The sequence below is a fragment of the Durio zibethinus genome, chromosome 22, assembly GCF_047325235.1.
Source record: "Durio zibethinus cultivar Kanyao isolate XHJ-2024 chromosome 22, ASM4732523v1, whole genome shotgun sequence".
Taxonomy (NCBI): domain Eukaryota; kingdom Viridiplantae; phylum Streptophyta; class Magnoliopsida; order Malvales; family Malvaceae; genus Durio; species Durio zibethinus.
Window position 1 is genome coordinate 1,674,974 of NC_143183.1, and position 11,013 is coordinate 1,685,986.

Genomic DNA, 11,013 nt, shown 5'->3' on the forward strand with positions numbered 1-11,013 from the left:
AGAATTTTTTATGTTCTTAGTAAGTCTAATAATGGATGGTTAATTAGATAGACAGTAAAACTAGAAATAAGAAATAAAAACTATTCTTTGGTATAAAGTAAAACGAGATATGAAGAGAATTGTAAGAAGAATTTGTAAGTGTTGGTATCGAAATCTAACCTTACTCAAATCTAATTCATAAAAAAGGTGAATGAGCCATTTAAACTAAAACCCAAGTTCAAAAAACCATATTTAGATGCTCGGAATGTTATAAACAATCATGCATAACTCGTCAAAAATTTACTCATTTTATCTGAAATCGGGTAATCTTAAACTTCGAATCTTTTTTGAGTATTTCTTAAAATTAGATTAAAAACCCTGATTGGATTCGAAACAATGAACAAAAATAGAGATTGTTAACAGATGAACCTTGTGACATTATTAATCATACATAAATCTGCTAGTCAGCAGAATTTAAACCGACTCAAACTGAGAATATCAGGTAATAAATAAAACTAAGAAGAGAAAAACCAGAATGAACTCAAAATTGAACATTCTTGCAGCAAAAAGAAATAAAAGCAAAGAGGACCAATAATTTTCATGTTGGAACAGCCATTGAAGAGGGCATGGGATAGTATCTCCTGTACTGATTTGCAGAGGGTTGGCGAGCCATCAAGCTTGAGAATCTGAAGGCTGACATGAGAATGTAAGCCAAGTCCATGAGCAAACTTGAAAGCTCTTGGAACATGCTTATGCTCTTCCTTAACATCACACTCATCACTACCGAGACTGTTTGCTCAAATCTAGGCATTTCATTCGTTGATCTGGGGATGAGAAAATTTCATACTATATATTGAATGTTGCATTATTATTTTTAAGTTCTTAAATCAAACATAGTTTCTCTTGTTTTTACTAAAGTACCCCTCTTCTTTAATTTTATTTTTAAAAACAAATAATTTAATTACAAAGTAGAAGTGAAATAATTACTTATAGCAAAGTTGTTATTTGCTAGTGTTAAATTTTGAAAACACTAAATTTAGGAGTTATCTCAATTAATTTATATAATTATTTTTAAAAAATAATATCAAATAAATTTAATATTTAAATTATTATTTATTAAAGGTAAATCTTTTATCATATAGAATAATTTTTTAAATGACTAATTATATCCTCGGACAATAATAATAATAATAATATTATTATATTATTATTATTAATACATTTAATTTTCTTAAGAAAAAATTTAATTAGAAATTTTAAATTCAATTTTTGATGTATAAATAAGGTGGCTAATTAAATGGGGGAGAGCAAGCTATCTTGCATTTTGCAGTTTTTATTGCAAAAAGACAAAAACAAGTTAAATTTAAAGATCATAGATAATTTTTTTTTTAGTACAAAGTTATTATCAAGCATTTTGGACACTATTAAAATGTAAATTTTATTTGACAAATTTTGTAAATTTTAAGACAAAAAAAATGGTATGGGGCAGAAAAGTAATTTCATCCGAGTATTTAAGAGGCACTGGTGCGCAGACGTAGATGAGGACATTATGGGCTCATATTGTAGTTGCGGCGGCCATTTTCACGCCGTCCGTACGCCCAAATTCAATAATTTTGATTGAAAAATGTCGACACTATTTCGAAAGAGAGTACTAAGAAAAACAGTGTTTCTCCACCAAAATAAAAAAACAAAAGAATAAGGAGAGACATTGTATTTGCCCACATAAAATAATGCTAATTATTGAAGTTTTCCTTTTTGTTTGCTTTAATTTGTTAGCAAAAAATAAGATAAAACAATTCAATTTGAAACTCAAATGTTTGTTTTTTGTGGAAATACATTTTTTATAGTATAAAATTAATTATTCGTCTAGGGAGCAATTAAACTCATAATTAAATATTAATTTTATATTCTAAATTAATGAATTATTGTTTTTAGAGTTAGGTACATGATAGTATCACGAACTTAAAGAAAAGTCTTGAATCTCACATTAAACATAATAAGAAGGTCACTGAGGTATAAAAGGGTTCACACCACTTCTATCTTGTGAGGCGTTTTCGTATGACAAAATCATGAGGTCAAAGGGGTCAGAATGGACAATACCTCACAAGGATGCGAACCGTAGCAGAAAGACTGATTTGAGACGCCGGAAGGGTGAATGCCCGGGTTCCGAAGCCGCGCGGATTCAAAGCTTAAGTCTCGACTTGTGACAAGTAGTATCAGAGTCAACCCTAAATCGTTCGATTCACGCCAAGTACTTTGAGGCAAGTAGGTAGGGTGACCAGCTTCTGTGACGAGAGCGTCACAAGGTTGGGTGCAGGAAAATGTCACGAACCTAAGGAAGAGTCATGAATCTCACATCGAACATAATATGAGGGTTACTGAGATATAAAAGAGTTCACACCACCTCTACCTTGTGAGGTGCATTTCGTAGGACAAAACCGTGAGGCCAGGGGGGTCACCTCTGCCTTGTTAGGCGAATTGTGTGAACCGTGACAGGAAAGCTGATCTGGAATGCCGAAAGGGTGAATATCAGGATTCCGAAACCATGCGGATTCGAAGCTTAAGTCTCGACTCGTGACAATAGACAGATCAAACTAATTTGTGCTTGTATTTTTAGTTTCATAGTCACCATATTTTATGTTTTTTTATATAACAAAGTTCGTAAATGAAGATAAAAAAATTAGAAATGTTGAAATTTGAATTAATTAAAAATATTGTCGAGTCAAATCAAATCAATAAAATAAATAGTTCAAACTCAATTTAAAATTTGATATTCGAAACTCAATCTAAATTTAATTAAGTTTTAATTTTTAAATTTTAATTCGATTCAAAATAAAAATTGAATTATTCAAATTCATTCAATTAAATTTATTTAATAAATTATAATAAAATACTTTAATTGAATCAACTAGTTGAATCAAAATCGAATCTTTTAACGGTTTAATGATCGGTCCGGTAATTAAAACGCTAAATATGTTCTTAAATACATTTATTTGATTATGAACAAAAGCTAAGAAAGAAAACATTACAAGGCTGCAAAATCTAATAAGTGCTTCTACTTAGCAGAAGGACCAAAGCAATACCTCTAGAATGGGGCTCCCAAAAGATTGCTAAATTTACAGTTTTTGTGGAAACCATGACTGGCTGTCAAAGAAGCTGTTTGTGTGCCCTACCTACAAAGATGTAAAGCAAAAATCTGTGGAGTGAAGAACATATTCATGGGGCCAAATAGATTGAGTGTGAAGCCTGTGATGAGCTCGGAAACACACCAACTGCCTGGCAAACCGACCATCAAGTGCCAGCCATGAAGTTGGTACTCTTTAAATTTTCTCATTAAAAAATGGGCCCTTTTGATTCATCATGGTCTGTATTGGACTACCCATGGACCAGAATTATCCAGCTTCGGTTTGATCAAGTTGTGCACCTTCACAACTTTAGTGGGCTTTTTTTTTTAATTTTAATTTTATTTAAATTTGAATTGAATCAAAAGTATATTCATTATTCGTGTATTTATATTATATAAAATACTAAAATTTATATATTTATATTATATTTTATATAAAAATTATATGTTATAATTTTTGTTAATACGTAAAACATAAATTATACTTTATGATTTTGTTAAACTCACATATATTTATTGTTAAAATTTTAAGTTGTATTATTTTTATATTTTATTTTCGTATTATATCACCATATTATATTTTAAATTATTAAATCTAATAAAAAAGGTAAGAATGGATTAAAATTTTGAATTACTTTCTTGCATCTCCTTTATTACTATTTTAATTACTTTTTAATATTTTTTTAAATATACTAACCAAATTATGAATGTTATCATTTTATTTAGATAAATTTATATATTTTGCTCTAAAATATATTTTTAAATTTTAATTTGTATTTAAATAGAATCTTAACATTTAATTTATATTCAAATAAATTCTTAATATAAATTAATTTTTTATTTTAAGTAAAGATTTATATCAAAACAAATCAAAAGTTAAAATTTTATTTGGAGACAATAAAAATTAAAAGTTTATTTAAAAAATAAAATAATTCAAAAAAAATTTAATATTTGAACCTCTTCAATACAATTCTAAACACCATTCATAAATGTAAGGTTCATGATTCATGACTTCATGAATATATTGAAAAGTAACTAAAGATATTTTAAACCAAAACCTCTTGGAAGAAAATGGAAAATTTATGAAAAGTGAGATTGACATCATTCATGACCTACACAATTTCATCACTATATATAAACATAGGGAAATTAAAGAGTTTTTGACTTTTTGGATCACAATCATAGTCAATGTTTCATCTAGTTCCATTAGTTTAATTTATGATTCATGATGATTAAGACAATTGAATTTCTTTTAGGGGGAAATGGGTGTGACAAGAGACTAAAATATAAGATGGATTTTGCTAAAGTAATATCGAAAATCATCCATTTAATATAAAATCATTCTTGTAAATGATATATTAATTAATTTTAAAGAGTGTCCTAAAAATATGCATTAACAAAATCCATGAAAGATAAGAGCACTAAGAGCTTTGGAATGTTCAAACGACAGCTTAAAGAGAAAATTTCTAGTCAAAAAATCAAGTGGATCACTAAATAATTGTGATTTTTTTCCACTTTGACAGGATTTAACAGTTTGTGATATAATAATCAATAATTAGAGAGCAAACCGGGTTGGTTTAATTGATAAGATTATTCATTTAGTCGGTAAAAAATGCCCGTCGCAATAATTAATTAATAGTTAATCATGATTTTGAATTTGATCAAGTATTTATTAACTCATTTTGATGTTATACATTGCAAATTCAGGTGATTTAGCAAGGTCTAACAGTAATTAATCAAATCCCATATCTTCTGATTTTGACACCATAATCCAAACTCAAAGTCCAAATCAATTCATGTGTAACTTGAGTTAAACACTTCAACTTATTATAATGTTAATGTGGACAAATTATAATATTATCCATCCATGTGTAGTTTGAATTTCAACTTATCACTAAAATTAAAAATTTAATATTTTATCAAACCTAAATATAACCATTATTAAAATTTTAAATAGTGTCATTTTCATGATTTATTTTTGTATCGTATTTTAAATTGTCAAGTTTAATCAAAATGATAAGATGGATTAAAAATTTGAATTACTCTCTTGCATCTCCTCCATTACTATTTTATTCATTACTTTTCAATAAGTTATATATATATATATTTCAATAAGTTAAAATAAAAAAAAAAATCTATGAATTTTATCATTTTATTTATATAAATTTATATACTTGTATTGCATCAAAATAAGTTTTTAATTTTTAATTTGTATTTAAATAAGTTTTAACATTTAATTTGTATTTAAATAAACTTTTAATATAAATCAATTTTTTGTTTGAAGTAAAGATTTATATAAATACAAATAAAAAATAAAGATTTTATTTGGGTATAATAAAAATTAAGACTTTATTTAAAAAATAAAATAATGAATGCATTGAAAAGTAGCTAAAGAGACTTTAAATGTTGGAAGACAATGGAAAAATTATGAAAAGTGAAGATTGACATCATTCATGACCTAAACAATTTCATCACTATATATGAACATAAGGAAATTAAAGATTTTTTTTTTTTTTATCACAATCATAGTCAATGTTTCATCTAGCTCCATTTGTTTAATTTATGATTTACGATGATTAAGACAATTGAATTTCTTTTCACTAAAACAATCACATTGAAAATTTGAGGTGGCAAAGCACTAAATAATTGTGATTTTTTTCCACTTTGACAGGATTTTACAATTTATTTGATTTAATTGATAAGATTATCCATTTAATCGGTAAAAAACGTCCGTCTCTATAATTAATTAATAGTTAATCATGATTTTGGATTTGATCAAGCATATATTAGCCCATTTTGATGTTATCCATTGCAAATTTAGGTGAGTTAATAAGGTCTAACAGTGATTAATCAAATCCACTGTCTCCTGATTTTGACACCATAATCCAAATTCAAAGTCCAAATCAATTCATGTGTAATTTGAGTTAAAATTTCAACTTATTATAATATTAATCAGGACAAATTATAATATTATCCATTCATGTGTAACTTGAATTTCAACTTATCATTAAAATTAAAAATCTAATCGACAAATTATGTATAATTTTATTTATGTATTTTTTTTAATTATCGACAAAAACAAATTACGGAGTTTTTGGCTAATTTTCACCCCATTGATTCACAGGTCCCTATCAAAATAAATAAAACATGTAAAAATTAACAAGTAATTGTCAGTTGTAATCGAATCAAGAGAAAATTTTCAGACATGATCTTGAATAAAGTTTTGCCATTCATGTTAACGTTTTTGCAAGTACCCGAAGGTAGACAATGGATAAGACAGTGCCCAAGACGTGGACGGTCTTGTCTTAACAAGTGATTAATTAAATTAGTTTATATTATTATGCTTTATTATAAGAGTTTACCTTTGAAATTGATCAAGTGATTCTACTGAAGTGGCGACGCATTTGTCATATGTGCCTTTTAAAATTGTACTAATTCTTATTTCAAGCTTATCTTTTTAATGTTCAAATTCTTGAAACCTAGATTATCCTTCTTTTTTTTTTGTTGTATTTCAATATAAAATTAAACAATGAAATTAACAACTAATATATGCAAGGATCAAATTATGATCTTCTAATTTCTTTATTTTATATATGTCTATTTAAGGCTTCATCTAAAAATGCGGTGGCCAGTCAAAGCTTTTCGATGCAATAAAATCTTTCCTATCACTATTAGAAATTAAACATAATTTGGTTGTATTTGTTACATAAAATGATGAATTGAAAAATGATTCAATTTAGATAATAATCTTATCTCTTATTTAATATTATCTTAGGTAGGTATGATTAAGGGTGTAAATGATATATTAGTACTCGTAAGTTACTCGGGTTCGATTCGAATAAAATTTGAATTCCGTTCGATTATTACCGAGTCGAGTTTGAGCTCGAGTAGCTCGCTTATCGATTGAGCCGAGTTTGAGTATTCTTATACCCGGCTCGAGTAGCTCGCGAGCTTAATCGAGCTTTTATATTTAAACTTTTTTTTATTATTTTAATTAATAAAATATCTCGAATTTGAGTTCGAACTCGAGTACAAATAATTAAACTCTTGTCGAATATAAGAATAAAGTTTATTTTAACATATTAATCGAGTTTAATAGAGCGAGTTCGAGTAGCTCGATTTCGATCACGAATCGAGCTCGAACTAAAAAAATGAAACTCGATCGAGTTCGAGCTGAATATCAAGCCTCGAGTTGGGAGCCGAGCTCGAGCTCGAGCTCGAGCCGTATCGGTTCGACTCGACTCGATTACACCCCTAAGAATGATGCATATATATATATGTCATTCTCCTAGCATATTGAAAAAGTGGGGGTTTATTATAATTCTTAATTACGGAATAGATGACCGTGTATCTAATAAAAGAAATCCTAATAAAATTGTGTTTATTACATAAAATGATAAATTGAGTAAGATAACAATCTTATCTCACATTTAATATTATCTTTAAGATTAAATAGAAGGCATGATGCATGCATATATAGATATAGATATAGATATAGATATAGTAAGTCATCCTCCTAACAATAGCATATTGAAATTTTGGGGAGTTATTACAATTCTTACTTATGAAATAGATGATTGTGTATCTAAAAGAAACCTCAATTAAATTGTGTTTGTTGCATAAAATGATGAATCGAGTAAGATAATAATCTTGTCTCACATTTAATGTTATCTTTAAAATTAGGAAGGTGGGATGCATATATATATATATATGTATGTATATATAGGATAAGTCATCCTCCTACTATATGAAAAATGGAGGATTAATATAATTCTTAATTATGGAATAGATGATGGGTCAATTTGATACTTGGATATGTCATTTTTATGTTTCCTATTTTACTTATATTTTATTTTTAAAGCTTTTGGCAAAAGCATATATTTTATTTTTTATTCATGTATTTTGTTCTTTTTTGTATTAATTTTGAGTCTCTTTGTTCATTTTGAAATTAGAATCCCATTTTTATTTTTTATTAACAGAATCATATTCTTTTATGGGTTAAATTAAGGCTAAATAAGCCAAAATAGTTTCTAAAATTATAACATATTATTCCACCTTCAAAATGAAGCATCTCAAGTAACACTTCAATGTAATTTAGCTTAGCTGGCTAATAACAAAACTACATTGATTGGTCAATATCCTTACCATTAATCTCTTTGGATTTCATGTCTTTCTCTCTTTAAATAAATAATTTATTATTTATTATTTTCATAAAGAATAAAAGAAAGGAAATGATAACATAATTTATCATGTCATTGTATTATTATATCATTTTGTGAGTTAAAATATGAGATGCTAAAATGAGGGTTAAATTTAATTAGAAAATAGAAACCCTTCCCCTTTAAATCCTCCTAATTTAGAGGGTTTAAGAAAAAATTTTGAAGTTGAAGCCCTCCTTCATTAAAATTTTTTTCCAAATAAATGATATCTCAAAATCTAAAAGATAGAATGTAGTTATTAATATTATTATTAAAGATTTAAAAGAATCAAATTTAAGATTGTAAACAAATCGAATGTTATTCATGATTTATTCGTTTTATGATTTATTCATTTAATTAATTAATTTTAAAATATTATTCGTAATAATTTATTAAATTTAATAAACAAATTCAAATCAAATTTATTTATAAATTGTTCGTCAAATGCTTTAATCTTTTACACCTAATTAGCTAAGATGTTTATAAACTAAATAAAACAGATTTTTTTGCTTAACTAATGAATCTTAAAATATTATTTATGATTATTTATTATATTTAAAATGAATATAAATAAATAACAAAAATAAAAATTATTTAAAAATTATTCATCAAACGATTTATTCATTAAAGACCTAATCAAATCCCTTATCAATTCACAAATAAACTTATTTGTTAATCAGAAAAATATTGTTTCCTCTTTACTATATTCAAATATTTTCTAAGGAGTGGAAGAGTCAATCTCACTCTCACACCTGCATCAAATTGAATGATATTATTAATGTTATTAATAATATTATTAGAAATTTAAAAGAGTCAAATTAAAGACCGTAAACTAATCAAATTTTATTTGTGATTTATTCGTTTTATGATCTATTTATTTAATTAAATGAATTTTAAAATATTATTTATAATAACTTATTTAATTTAATAAATCAATAAAAATTAAATTTATTTATATCATAATAAATTATTAATTATTTAGAATTACATAGGATTCATTAAATTATATATGAAATTCATATTTATAAATGATGAACTTTAATATAAATTTTTATTGTAATTAAAAAATTACTAGATTATATTAAAATTTATTGCAATTGGAATGCCCTTATATATCACTTTTAGATTGTCACGGATGTTATAGGTACTAAACATTATGTCACACACAATTTTTAAAATGTTTTATTTAAATAAAAAGGTTAATTAAATTAAATATTTTAAGTGCTCAATTGAGCTCAATAAATAATATAATTTGTTTAGATTCAATCACTATTTAGCAACTTTAAATGTAAAACTTAATTAAAAGATTTAAGTTCAAATATGTTTTTGATAATACATGCAAAATTTTAACATTTAACACGAATAATAAGATTGTAAGAAGGATTAATCATGTTCTTGGCATAGGATAATTCATTCCTCTTTTATTATACTCTTAAAAATTACATTAATAATTTAAATTATATAAACTTTGATAAAATTAATTTTAATCAATAAATAAATTATTATATCTTAATCTTTGCAAAAATTAAATATAAGATATGATAATATTATTTAATCTAATCCTATTAATAATATCATCTTATCCTATCATCTTATAATCTTATGCATCAAACACATATAAAATATGAGGAGCGAACATAACTTTCTTTTAGATTAAGTACATAAGGCTTTTTATTTAAAATATCTAATGGAAAGTAAATTTAAATATGCTTTAAAAAAATAAGTTTAAATATAAAATATTTATGTTGATGGAACTAACTGAGAAAATTAATAATATGAAAATTTCAGTTAAAATAATATGTAATGTATGCACAAATTTTGGTCAATATTTACTGAACAGTGAAATTTTGGTAAAAATTACAAATAAAAATGTTTATTCAAATAAAATATCAAAACATATTTAAATTGATTCAAATTTTATATATTTAATTTATGTAAATTTAACTTTTATTTTATAATTTTTTATTCTTAATAAAAATACCTTGCGTAAAAAACTAATTAGGATGCCTATTCTTTTCTTCTTTGCTAATGATAAAATTGGTTTCTTTTTTTCCTTCGCTTCATAAGTTATATTTGGAATAAATCTTTATTAGCTTATTCAAAGCCAAAGGCCAAAGGCAATAGAATTTTTGGAAAGATGACAACTAGTCGACAACAATTCAATATCAATGGAAAAAGAATTGATGCAAGCATGCGATCCAACATTTCTTTCTTTTTTTTTTTTGGTAAAGAAAGCAGAAATTTAAGAATAAAGAAATGAATTATAAGTATTACATTTTAAAATTTAAAATTATTGGATATTATTTTAAATAAAAAGCATGGAATTCAGTTATCTTATGCAAGAACTTTACTTCTTATTGTATATATATTTTTTATAATCTTCTTATTATATTCTAAAGAACACATTTGATCCTATATTAAAAATTAATAATTTGATAAATATTAATAACTTTCCTATTATGTGTAACATAAAATAAATCCAAGATTAATGGTATAATTACTTCATTAAATAGTAAATATATTAAAAAAATGGACCTAATTAAAAGGAATATGTGATGAAAGAAACTAGGAAAACATATTATTAATAATTTTAAATAATTATTAATTATTTTAAATAATTTTATTAAATTAGTTATTATTTTGATTAAATTTGATTATTTATGTATTGATATAATGTAATTATTAAAATTTACATATTAATATAATATTTTA